Source organism: Prionailurus bengalensis, chromosome C1, assembly GCF_016509475.1.
Source record: "Prionailurus bengalensis isolate Pbe53 chromosome C1, Fcat_Pben_1.1_paternal_pri, whole genome shotgun sequence".
Classification (NCBI taxonomy): Eukaryota; Metazoa; Chordata; class Mammalia; order Carnivora; family Felidae; genus Prionailurus; species Prionailurus bengalensis.
In genome coordinates, this window is record NC_057345.1 from 129,454,210 (window position 1) to 129,467,565 (window position 13,356).

The 13,356-nt window shown below is 34.9% G+C and overlaps 1 protein-coding gene across 1 annotated transcript in view; it reads left to right on the forward strand.

The window, feature by feature from the left end:
- Positions 1 to 13,356, forward strand: part of THSD7B (thrombospondin type 1 domain containing 7B) — a 627,465-nt gene that overhangs the window by 380,915 nt on the left and 233,194 nt on the right. The window lies entirely within an intron of this gene.

A 13,356-nucleotide genomic window follows, 5' to 3' on the forward strand; every position in this document is an offset into this window, starting at 1 on the left:
TCTGATCATACATCTAGAAAGCAATCAGGCTGTGAATTTCTTCCAAGTTAGTTGACAAAATACCAATTAAAATATTGATTTAAAATGTTTTACCTTGTAATATATAAGTATATCTAAATTAATAGAATAAAACTGTAGGAATAAAACATAGGCAATCTGGGAGAGTTCTGTGAGCTGTCAGTTAGGAAGAAGACTTTTTTTTGTCATCTTGGGAAAATTTGAAAGATAGGGGTGAATGGGGAAAAGAATGAGAAAGAATGAGATTAAATACAATTGGGGTAAATGTTGATGGGAGGGTGGGGTGGCCTGAGACTAATGATTACAATGGAGCCTATGAATTTCATACTCTAGTTTGTTTGTTTTTTTTTAATACTAAAATGGTTACAATTTTTACAGAGAGTATGAAAGAGAAGTCATGTTTGACTGGCAAACTCTGGGAGGATAAAAGATTTTGGCCTCTGGGATCAAAGTCTTGTGTTCTAATCAGCTTTCTCAATAATATTAGAAATTGTAAGTTGATTAAGTTCTGACATAGAAGGCAGATAAATGAGAGTTTGTCTTCATTCCCCATGCATTAGCTGTTCTTTAAGATAGGCCCATATCATTATATGAATACAACTTAAAGCTTAATAACTTTTTAATTGGTGAAATCATTGCTCTGCTTCCTGGGGTACTCTATAAAATTTTCTTCAGTGATTTGACTCCTAGAAACATTAAACACATCACAAACAAGTTGTGGATCTGTTTTATGAAAGCCAAACCTGGTTGACTGTAATCTTTGTTTTTCCATTTATGTATGTATGTATGCGCGCGCACACACACACACACACACACACACACACACACACAGTGTTTTCGGAAAATTACTTTTCCTTTCTCCTATTGAAATGTTGACTTACAATGTTGTATACATTTAAGGTGTACAACATGTTAAATTTATAGAATTTTATAGGGAGATGATTGCTGTTGCAGTGATAATTGGCATCACTATCACATTACAAAATTATCATTTCTTTTTAGTGGTTGGAATAATTAAGTTCTGGTCTCTTAGCAATTTGATTATAACACAATTATAGGTGTGTATATTCACTATAGGGTGCATTAAATCTCTAGGACCTATTTACTAATTGCAAACTGATATAGCTTAATAACATGTGTCCTATCCCCGGAGCCCAACCCCTCATCTCCTGGTAAACACCATTCTACTGTTTTTACAAGTTTGATTTCTTTACACTACACATATAACGATATCATACAGTATTTGACTTTCTCTTTCTGAATTAGCTTACTTAGTGTAATCTCTTCAGGGTCAATCCATGTTGTTACAAATGGCAGGATGTCCTTATGGCCAAATCATATTCCCTGATTATATTTGTGTGTATGTATATGCATGTATATATATATATATATATACATATACATATATATATACATATATATACAATATATACATATTACATATATGTAACATATAATACATATATAATATATATAAATATAATCAGAGATATTTATAACATAGAATATATAACATAATATGTATATATATTACATATATATATATTACATATATATAATAGATACAGCACATCTTCTTTGTCCATTCATCTGTTAATGGGCACATAGGTTATTTCCATAGCTTGGCTATTGTGAATAATGTGGCAACGAACACAGGAGTATATTTCTTTGATACCCTGTTTTTATTTCCTTTAGGTATGTACCCAAATGTGGGATTCCTATATCCCATAGTAGATCTATTGTTAATATTAGAGTAACTTTAATATTGTTTTCCATAGTGGTTGAACCAATTTCATTCCTACCAACAAGTGTACAAGGGGTCCCTTTTCTCCATATCCTCAACATTGATTATTTCTTCTTGATTATAGCCATTTTAACAGGTATGAGGTGTTATTTTGCTATGGTTTTGAGTTGCATTTCCCTGATTGTTATGTTGAAAATCTTTTCATCTACCTATTGGCGATTTGGATGTCTTTGAGGGAATGTCTATTTCTCTGCCTGTTTCATAAGTAGATGGAGTGTGTTCTTTGTATATTATAGTGCTATCTGAAACATGGTTGGCAAAAAGTTTTCTCCCATTTGCTATGTTGCCATTTCATTTTGTTGACTGCTTCTCTTGCTATGCAGAAGCTTAAGTTTGATATAATCTTATTGGGGTTGCTGCTGTTGTGGTGATAGATCCAAAACCTCATTACCAAAAACAATGTTAAATAACCTCTTCACTATATTTTCTTCTAGGAGTTTCATGGTATCAGGTTGTATATTTAAATCTTTGATATCTTTTATTAAATTTTTTAGTGTAAGATAAGGGTCCAGTTTCATTGTTCTGCATGTGTTCAGTTTTTCCAACACTATCTAAAGAGATCATCATTCCCCCATTGGGTGTGCCCTCCTTTATTGTTCAATCTTAGTTGACTGAATATGCATGGATTTTCTTCTGGGCTCTCTATTCCTGTTTCATTGCTCCGTGTCTTTTTATGCCAATATTATTCTATTTTTATTATGAGATATTTGTAGTATGACTTGAAATCACGAGTGTGATAACTCCATCTTTGTTCATCCTCGGGATTGTGTTGGCTATTTGGGGTCCTTGGTGATTCCATTTCTCTCTCTCCATCTTCTCTATATAAAGAATGCTCTCTGAATTTTGATAGAGATGACATTAAATCTATAGAAGACTTTCGGGAGTAAGGGCATCTTAACAAAACTCTTCTGATCCTTAAACATGGGTTGTTTTTTTCCATTTGTTGTATCTACTTCAATTTTTTTCAACTAAGTTTTGTAGTTTTCATCATACAGATCTTTCACTTCCTTGGCTAAATTTATTCCTAGGTATTTTTATTGTTTTGGTGCTGTTGTGAATGGGATAGTTTTATTTTCAGAAGTTTCATTATTACTACATTGTAACATAACTGATTTGGGGTGACATCTGGGTGGCTCACCTGATTAAGTGTCCCACAATGTGGAGCCTGCTTGGGATTCTCTCTCTTTCCCCCTCTCTCTCTGCCCCTCTTGTGCTCACTTTCTCTCTCTCGAAATAAATAAAACTTAAAAAATAACTGATTTTTGTATGTTGACTTTTTTTTTTTTTAATCTTGGAACTGTATTGAAATTGCTGAGTAGTTTCAACAGTTTCTTCTTGGTTGAGTCTTTGAGGTTTTCTTCAGTCTAATGCTCTCCCAGCTGAGCTATTTCGGCTGCTTGAGGTTTCCTATATACAAAACAATACCCCCTGCAGATAGTGACAATTTTAATTCTTTCTATCCTGTTTGGTTGCTTGGGGTTTGTGTTTTTGTTTTCTGTTTTGTTCTGTTTAATTGCTCCACCTAGGACTTCCAGTACTGTAGTGAACAAGAGAGGTAAGAGAGGACCATCTTGTCTTTTTCCTGTTTCAACATTGAATATAATGTTAGCTGTGAGTTTACCATATGGGACCTTTATTATGTTGAGGTATGTTTCTTCCACACACAATCTGTTGAGGGTTTATATTGTGAAAGGATGTGATATTTTGTCAAATAATATTTTTGCATTTATTTCAATGATCATGTGACGTTTGTCTCTCATTCTATTAATGTGATATATTTACTGATTTGTGTATGTTGAATCATCCTTGAATTGAAAGGACAGATCATACTTGATCATGGTGTATAATCACCATGTCTTACTCATTGTAGTCTCCTAATATTTTGTTAATTTTTTCATCTATTTTCATGAGTAGTATTCTATAGTACTCTTTTCTTGGAGTGTCTATATCTGACTTTGGTATGAGGTTAACACTGGCCGTGTAGGAAATTGGAAGTGTTTCCTCCTCTTCAGGTTTTTTTTTTTTTTTTTTTGAAGAGTTTGAGAAAAATTGGCATTAAGTCTTTTTTAAATGTTTTGTAGAATTCACCAGTGAAGCCTTCTGTTCCTGGGATTTTTTATGTTGGGAGGGTTTTGATAAATGGTTTAATCCCTTTACTCATTAACTTGTTCACATGTTTGATTCTGTCTTGATAGGTTGTGGGCTTCTAGAAATTAATTTATGTCTGCTAAATTACCTAATCTGTTCGCCTGTAATCGTTCACAGTAGCCTCTTATGATTATATATATATATATATATATTTCTGTGGTATCAGTTATAATCTCCCTGTTCTGTTTCTAATTTTTAGTCTTTTTTTTTTTTTTTCTTAGCTAAAGGTTTGTTAATTTTGTTTCAAACAGCTCTCCAGGGGCACCTGGATTGCTCAGTCGGTTAAGTGACCAACTTTGGCTCAGGTTGTGATCTCAGGACTTGAGAGTTTGAGCCCTACATCAGGCTCTCTGCTGACAGCTGGGAGCCTAGAGCCTGCTGTAGATTCTGTCTGTCTCTCTTAGGTCCCTCCCCCGCCCTCTCTAAAATAAACATTAAATAAAAAGAAAGAAACCAGCTCTTAGTTTCATTGATCCTTCCTGTTTTTCCAATCTCTATTTCTTTATTTCCCCTCCTTTCTTATTTCCTTCCTTCTGATATTTTGGGCTTGATTTATTTTTCTAGTTGGTTGAGGTTTTAGGGTAGCTTGAGATCTAACTTCTTAATGTATCCATTTATTGTTATAAATTTCCTCTCAGAACTACTTTTGTAGGATCCCATTGGATTTGATAGGCTGTTTTTTCATTTTTATTAGTTTTAACTTCCTGATTTCCCTTTTGATTTCTTCTTTGACCCATTGCTTGTTCACAAGTTTGTTAAGTTTCAACGTATTTATAAACTTGTTAGATTTTTTTTTTTTTATTTCTAGTTTCATAGCAGTGTGGTCAGAAAATATAGTAGGACTTCACTCTTAAATTTTAAGTATTGTTTTGTGTCCTGTTATGTGTTCTATCCTGGATAATGTTTCATGTGCACTTGAGGAAACAATGCATTCTTCTGTTGGGTGGAATAGCCTATATAATCTCAACTCCATTTGGACTAAAGTATTGTTCACTTCTAACATTTCCTTGTTTTATTTTTCTATTGGGATGACCTATCCACTATTGGCAGTGTGGTATTGAACTCTCCTGCTAATAAATAGTTGTCTATTTCTCTTGTTAGATCTGTTAGTGTTTACTTAACATCAGGTGCTCTAATGATGAATGTGTATACACTTGGGGATGTTAGATCTTATTGATGTATTGACTCCGTTATATAATCTTTGTTGTTGCTTTTTTGGGGGCTGAAGTCTGTTTTGTCTAAGTATGGCCATCCCCACTTTCTTTTGGTTCCTACTTGCATGAGATATATTCTTCTGTCCCTTCAAAATTGGAGTGTATGTATGTCTTTAAAGTTGAAATGAGTTTCCTGTAGTCCTCATACAGTTAGGTTGTTTTTCTATCCATACAGTCATTCTGTGCCTTTTGATTGATGAATTCAACCCATTTACACTTAAAAGTGATTATTGATATGTAAAGACTTAAAACCACCATCTTATAGTCTGCCTTTGCTTATTTATCTCCAGTGTTCTTGACCGTCTCTTTCTGCCTACCTTTGTAAATTGGTAGTTTTTCACAGTGATACGCTGTCTTCCTTTTTTTTTTATCTTTACTAATCTAATCCAGATTTTTGCTTTGTGGTTTCCATGAGGCTTACATAAAACATCTCCTAGATAAAACAGTCCATTTTGTGTTCATAATCCCTAATCTCGGGGTGCCTGGGTGGTTCAGTCAGTGAAGTGTCCAACTCTTGATTATAGCTCGGGTCATGACCTACTGGTTCATGAGACTGACCACCACATCAGGCTCTGCACGGACATCACAGATAGTGATTCTCTCCTTTTCTCTCTGCCCCTCCCTGACTCACAAATGTGTACTCTGTCTCTCAAACTACGGAAATAAACTTAAAAAGAAGTTTATGTTGAAATTCCAGTTAGTTAACACAGTGTCATATTAGTCTCACATGTACAATAGTTATTTTTACATTTCCATATGATATCCAGTGTTCAACACAAGTGCACTCCTTAATCCTCAGAACCCATCCCCCCATCCACCTGAACTCTGGTAACCATCTGTTTGTTCTACACAGTTAAGTCTGTTTCTTGGTCTACCTTTCTTTCCCCCCTTTGCTTGTTTGTTTTGTTTCTTAAATTCCACATGAGTGAAATCATACAGTATTCTCAGTTCTCTGACTTGTTTTGCTTAGCATAATATCTCTAACTTCATCCATGTCCTTGCAAATCGCAAGATTGCATTTTTTATAGCTGTGTAGTATTGTGTGTGTGTGTGTGTGTACCATATCTTCATTATACATTTATCAGTGGACACTTGGGTTCTTCTTTTAATTTGGCTACTATAGATAATGCTGCTGTAAACATCAGGGTGAATGGATCCCTTTGACTAATACTTTTGTATTCTTTGGGTAAATACCTAGTAATGTGATAGTTGGATTGCAGGGTACATCTATTTTTTAACTTGTTGAGGAGCCTCCATACTCTTTCCCAGAATGGCTGTGCTAGTTTGCATTGTCCTCAACAGAGCAACAAGGGTTTTCCTTTCTCCAGGTCCTTGCTAAGACTTGTTGTTTCTTGTGTTCTTCATTGGAGCCATTCTAGTAAGTGTGAGGTGATAACTCCTTATGGTTTTGATTTGCATTTGCCTGATAATCAGTAATGTTGAGCATCTTCTCATATGTCTGTTGGCCATCTCTATGTCTTCTTTGGAGAAATAACCATTCATATCTTCTGCCCAATTTTTAATTACCCATTTTGGTGTGTTGAGTTTTATATTTTTTTATATATTTTGGATTCTAATCCTTTATTGGATAGGTCATTTGCAAATAACTTCTTGAATTCAGTAGGTTGCCTGTTAATTTTATTGCTTGTTTCCTTAACTGTGCAGAAGTTTTTTTTTTTTTACTTTGTTTTGTTTGATGCAGTGCCGATAGTTTATTTTGGCTTTGGTTTCCCTTGCCTCAGGAGACATAGCTAAAATTAAGTTGTTATGGGCAATGCAAAGAAATTATAGCCTGTGCTCTATAGAATTTTTATGGTTTCAGGTCTCACATTTAGGTCTTTGATCCATTTTTGTATTTGTTTTGTGTATGGTGTAAGTAAGTGGTCCAGTTTCATTCTTCAGTATGTTGCTGTTGAGTTTTTCCAAAACCATTTGTTGAAGAGACCATCTTTTTTCCCTCATTGGATATTCTTTCCTGCTCTGTTGGAGCTTAACTGGCCACATAATTGTGGGTTCATTTCTGGATTTTCTTTTTGGTTTGATTCATCTGTGTGTGTGTGTGTGTGTGTGTGTGTGTGCGCGCGCGTGTGCCTGTACCATATTATTTTGATTACTGCAGCTTTGTCATGTAACTTGGTCTGGAATTGTGATACCAGACTTTACTTTTTCAAGATTGCTTTGGCTGTTTGGGGTCTTCTGCGGTTCCATAAAAATTTAAGATTGTTCTAGCTCTGTGAAAAATGCTGGTGGTATTTTGATAGGGATTGCGTTAGATATGTAGATTGCTTTGGGTAGCGTAGACTTTTTAACAATATTTGTTCTTCCAATCCATGAATATGGAATGACTTTCCCATTCTTAGTGTTCTCTTCAATTTCTTTCAGTGTTTTGTAGTTTATAGAATATAGGTCTTTCACCTCGGTGGTGAGGTTTATTCCTACATACCTTACTATTTTAGGTACAGGGTACAGTTGTACATGGGATTGATGGCTTAATTTCTCATTATGCTGCTTCATTAGCATGTATAGAAATGTGGCACATTTCTGTACTTTTTTTTTTACCTTGTGACTGATTTTCTTGATCACTTCTAGAAGTTTTTTGGAGTCTTTCAGGTTTTCTGTATATAGTACATCATCTGCAATTACTGAAAGTTTTACTTCTTGCTGATTTGGATGCTTTTTATTTATTTTTGTCTGAATGCTGTGGCTAGGACTTCCAGTACTATGTTAAATACTAATGGTAAGAGTGGACATCCCTGTCTTGTTCCTGACAGTACAGGAAAAGCTCTTCTTTTTTTTCCCATTGAGAATGATGTTAGCTGTGGGTTTTTCATGTATTTCCATTATTTTGTTGAGGTATGTTCCCTCTAACCCTACATTGTTGAATGTTTTTATCAAGAATGAATATTGTACTTTGTCAAATGTTTTTTCTGCATTTGGTCATTGGTTTATTTCTGAATGCACTTGTTGACAGATATCTTCTGAGTCCTGTGGAGTAATGTGCCAAGGCACTTTTGTTCTATTATAGATGTCTAATTAGTTATTACAAGGGGAGAAGAGAGAGGTAACTCGCTGTCCTCATACTGATGTCATGTACATGTTGGTTTAGTCATTCATTTGAGAAAAATGTGTATTTTGAACATCAGCTATGTATCTGCCCACCTTCTATGATTTGGGTGTACATTTAATGTGAAACAAAGTATTCATGAAGTTAATTGTCTAGTGGGGGATAAAAACAAAAGGAATTTTAAGTTTTTATTAGCTCTTTGGATGCTGAATATAAAATCTTGACATAAACTTTAGGGAAGTCCTTAAAGTAACATAAACTTGAGATGTGAAGGCTGAGAAAGAAGCAACCATGTGAAAAGTTCATACAAGATCATCAATATATTCTGAAGAGATAAGGTAAGCAAGAAGTTCTTGCAAAAAAAAAATGTTTTCCGTTTGAATATAGGGAGTGAGGAGCGAATTTTGTGAAGTAAGGTTGAACAGGTAGGCAGAATCTTGTAGGACAAGGAGAGGAGAACAGATATAATTCAAGTGCAATCATAGATGAGAAGGTGCGAGTTAATATAATCCAATTTAAATTTAAAAAAATTAATGGATATGATTGACATACAAGGTGTTTCAGGCATACAGTGTAATGATACAGTATTTGTATATATTGTAAAATTAAACAAAGACACATGGTTAAAATTTTCTTTTTTGGGATTAGAATTTTTAAGATTTTACTTAGAACTTTCAAATATACAATGGAGTATTAACTATGTTGCACATAACATTCTTATGATTTATATGTGTGGAAGTGTGTTCCTTTTTACCCATCTTATCCACTTCCCATCACGTCCCACTGGCAACCACCAGTCTGTTTCTTATGAGTTCAGTTTTGTTTTTGCTTTTTTGTTTTTGTTTATTTTCCAATTCTACATATAAGTAAAATCATACAGTATTTTTCTTTCTCTCTGATTTATTTTACTTAGTATAATGCCTTCAAGCTCTATCTATGTTGTTGCAAATTGCAAGATTTCTTTTTTTATATCTGGATAATAATCTAGTGTATATTTCTATTGTTTTCTTTAGCTACCCATCCATTGATGGATACTTAGGTTGCTTGGCTATTGGAAATGGTCCTGCAATTAACATGGGGGTACACATATCTTTTGAAGTTTGTGTTCTCTTTTCTTTTTTCCAGGTAAATACCAGAGGTGGAGTTGCTGGATCATGATGTTTCTATTTTTAATTTTCTGAGGACGATTTATACTGTTTGCCACAGTGGCTAACCAAGTTTACTTTCTCCACAACCATGCACATGGGTTCTTTCTCTTCATCCTCAACAATACTTACTTGTTATCTTTTTGATAATAGCCATTCTAAGAGACATGAGGTGATACCTTCTTGTGACTGATTTGCATCTTCTTAAAAATTTCTTTAAATGTTAATTTTTTTGAGAGAGAGAGACAGAGTGTGAGTCAGGGAGGGGCAGAGAGGGGGAGACAGAATCTGAAGCAGGCTCCAGGCTCTGAGCTGTCAGCACAGACATGGGTCTTGAACCCATGAACTGTGAGATCATGACTTGAGCCAAGTCAGATGCTTAACTGACTGAGCCACCCAGGTGCCCCTGGTTTGTATCTTCTTGATGATTAGTGATGTTGAGCATCTTTTCGTGTGGCAGTTGGACATTTATACACCTGAAAAAAGGTCTGTTCAGAACCTCTGCCTGCTTTTTTGTCATGTTTTGTTTGTTTTGTTTGTGGTTTGGGGGGTTTCATTTTGTTGTTTTGCTACTGAGTTGTAGGAGTTCTCTATTTATTTTGGTTATTAACCCCCGATCAGATACATGATTTGCAAATATATTCTCACATTCTATAGGTTATCTTTTCATCTTGCTGATGGTCTCCTTTGCTTTGTAGAAGGCTTTTTAATTTGATGTAGTGCCAATAGTTTATTTTTTGCTTCTATTGCTTTTGCTTTTTGTGTCAAATCCAAAAAAAAAAAATCATTGCAAAGACTGATATTTAGAAGCTTACCACCTAGGTTATCTTCCAGGAGTTTCATGGTTACAAGTCTTAGATTTAAGTCTTTATTCCATTTTAATTTCATTTTTGTGTAAGGTACAAGATAGTGGTCCAATTTCATTCTTCTGCATGTGGCTGTCTAGTTTTCCCAACATCATTTATTAGAGACTGTTCTTTCCCCATTGTAAATTCTTGGCTCTTTTTTCATAAATTAATTTGCCATATATTTGTGGGTTTCTTTGTGGGCTCCCTGTGTCGGTTTCTAATGCCAATATCATACTATTGTTATTTGCTTTGTAGCATAATTTGAAGTCAATCATGATATCTATGGTTTTGTTCTTAAGATTACTTTGACTATTTGGGGTGTTTGTGGTTCCATAACAATTCTAGGAATTTGTTCTATTTCTTTGAAAAATGCCATTGGGATTTTTGTAAGAATTAAAATGTATCTGTAGATTCTTTTGATTAGTATGGACACTGTAATACTATTTCTAGCCCATCAGTACTGAATACCTTTCCATTCATTTTTCAGTTTCTTTTATCAGTGTCTTATAGTTTTCAGCGTATAGGTTTTTCACCTCCTTGGTTAAACTTACTGCTAGGCATTTTATTCTTTTGATGTAATTATAAGTGGAATTGCTTTCTTACCTTTTTTTGTAGTTCATTAATATATATAAAGAAATACAACTGATATACATATAGATATTCCATTTCCGTATCCCAAAAGCTAACCTAATTCTTTTATTAGTTATTATGATTTTTGTGGGGTCTTAAGAGTTTTCTATATACAAAATCATGTGCCTGCAAATTGTGACAGTTTAGTAGAATTCAACAGTGAAGCCATCTGGTTCTGTACTTTGGTTTGTTGGGAGATTTTGACAACTGATTCTATCTCCTTAACAGTAATTGATCTGTTCGGATTTTCTACTTCATGATTCACTCTTGGTTGTTTGTGTTTCTAGAAATGTATTCATTTCTTATAGGTTCTCCAATTTGTTGGCATACACTTGTTCATAGTAGTCCCTTAAGATCCTTTTAGATTTCTGTGATAGCAGTTATGTTTCTCCTTGCATTTCATATTTCAAATCCTGGCTTTTTCTTGGTGAGTCTAGTTAAAGGTTTGTTAATTTTGTTTATCTTTTCAAAGAAGCAGCTCTGGTTTTCATTGATATCTTCTATTTTCTTTTGAGTCTCTGGTCTTTGTTATTTTCTTTTCCCTCTAACTTCAGCCTTCACTGTTCTTTTTCTAAAATCTTGGGGTGTAAAGTTAGATTATTAGATTTTTCTTGTTTTTTAAAGTAGGCATTTACCACTCTGAACTTTGCTCTTAGAACTTCTTAAGCTGCAACTTTTTAAAAATGTTTATTTATTTTGAGAGAGCATGTGCTCATGCATGGGCAGTGGAAAAGCAGAGAAGGATAGAGAGAATCAAGCAGGCTCCTTGCTGTCAGCACAGAGCCCAACATGGGGCTAGATCTCATGAACTGTGAGATCATGACCTGAGTTGAAATCAAGAGTTGGGTGTTTAACCGACTGAACCACCCAGATGTCCCTTGAGCTGAACCTTTTAAGTTTTGGAGTGGGTATTTCCATTCTCACTGACTGAGTACTTTTTGATTTCTCTTTATTCCTCCTTTGACCCATTAGTTTTTCAATTGCATGTTGGTTAATCTTCACATATTTGTTTTCTGGTTTTCCTGTAATTTCTAGATTTATACTGTTGTGGCTAGAAGAATTCTTAATGTGATTTCAATATTCTTTTTTTTTTTTTTTTTGTAGTTCTGAATATTTTATTTTTTATTTTTTAAAATTTACATCCAAATTAGTTAGCATATAGTGAAACAATGATTTCAGGAGTAGATTCCTTAATGCCCCTTACCCATTTAGCCCATCCCCCCTCCCACAACCCCTCCAGCAACCCTCAGTTTGTTCTCCATGTTTATGAGTCTCTTCTGTTTGGTCCCCCTCCCTGTTTTTATATTATTTTTGTTTCCCTTTCCTTACGTTCATCTGTTTTGTCTCTTAAAGTCCTCATATGAGTGAAGTGATAGGATTTTTGTCTTTCTCTGACTAATTTCACTTAGCATAGTACCCTCTAGTTCTATCCACGTAGTTGAAAATGGCAAGACTTTATTCTTTTTGATTGCCGAGTAATACTCCATTGTGTGTGTGTATACCATATATATATATTGGTATACACACACACACACACACACACACACACACACACCCCACATCTTCTTTATCCATTCATCCATTGGTGGACATTTGGGCTGTTTCCATACTTTGGCTATTGTTGATAGTGCTGCTGGAAACATGGGGCTGCATGTGTCCCTTCAAAACAGCACACCTGTATCCCTTGGATAAACACCTAGTAGTGCAATTGCTGGGCTGTAGGGTAGTTTTATTTTCAATTTTTTGAGGAACCTCCATACTGTTTTCCAGAGTGGCTACACCAGCTTGCATTCCCACCAGCAGTGTAAAAGAGCTCCTCTTTCTCTGCATCCTCGCCAACATCTGTTGTTGCCTGAGTTGTTAATGTTAGCCATTGTGACAAGTGTGAGGGGATACCTCATTGTGGTTTTTATTTGTGTTTCCCTGATGATGATTGATGTTGAGCATTTTTTCATGTGTCAGTTGACCATCTGGATATCTTCTTTGGAGAAGTGTCTATTCATGTCTTTTGGAAAAATTATTCTAAATGTCAGTCATCTTTTTTATATATTACTTTCAATTTTCAAGTTTTTTTTTTAAGTTTAGAAATACATATTTCAGTTAGAAGAGCGTATCCTTAAGAAAAAAGAGACCCAGGGGCGCCTGGGTGGCGCAGTCGGTTGAGCGTCCGACTTCAGCCAGGTCACGATCTCGCGATCCATGAGTTCGAGCCCCGCGTCGGGCTCTGGGCCGATGGCTCAGAGCCTGGAGCCTGTTTCCGATTCTGTGTCTCCCTCTCTCTGCCCCTCCCCCGTTCATGCTCTGTCTCTCTCTGTCCCAAAAATAAATAAACGTTGAAAAAAAAAATTAAAAAAAAAAAAAAAAAGAAAAAAGAGACCTAACTGAATCAATTGGCAGAACAATAGCAAAAACTGTTAGAAAATGTAAAAGATTTTCAGCAAATGAAAACCGTTCTTTGATGAAGGTTTACCATAGACTCATAGCC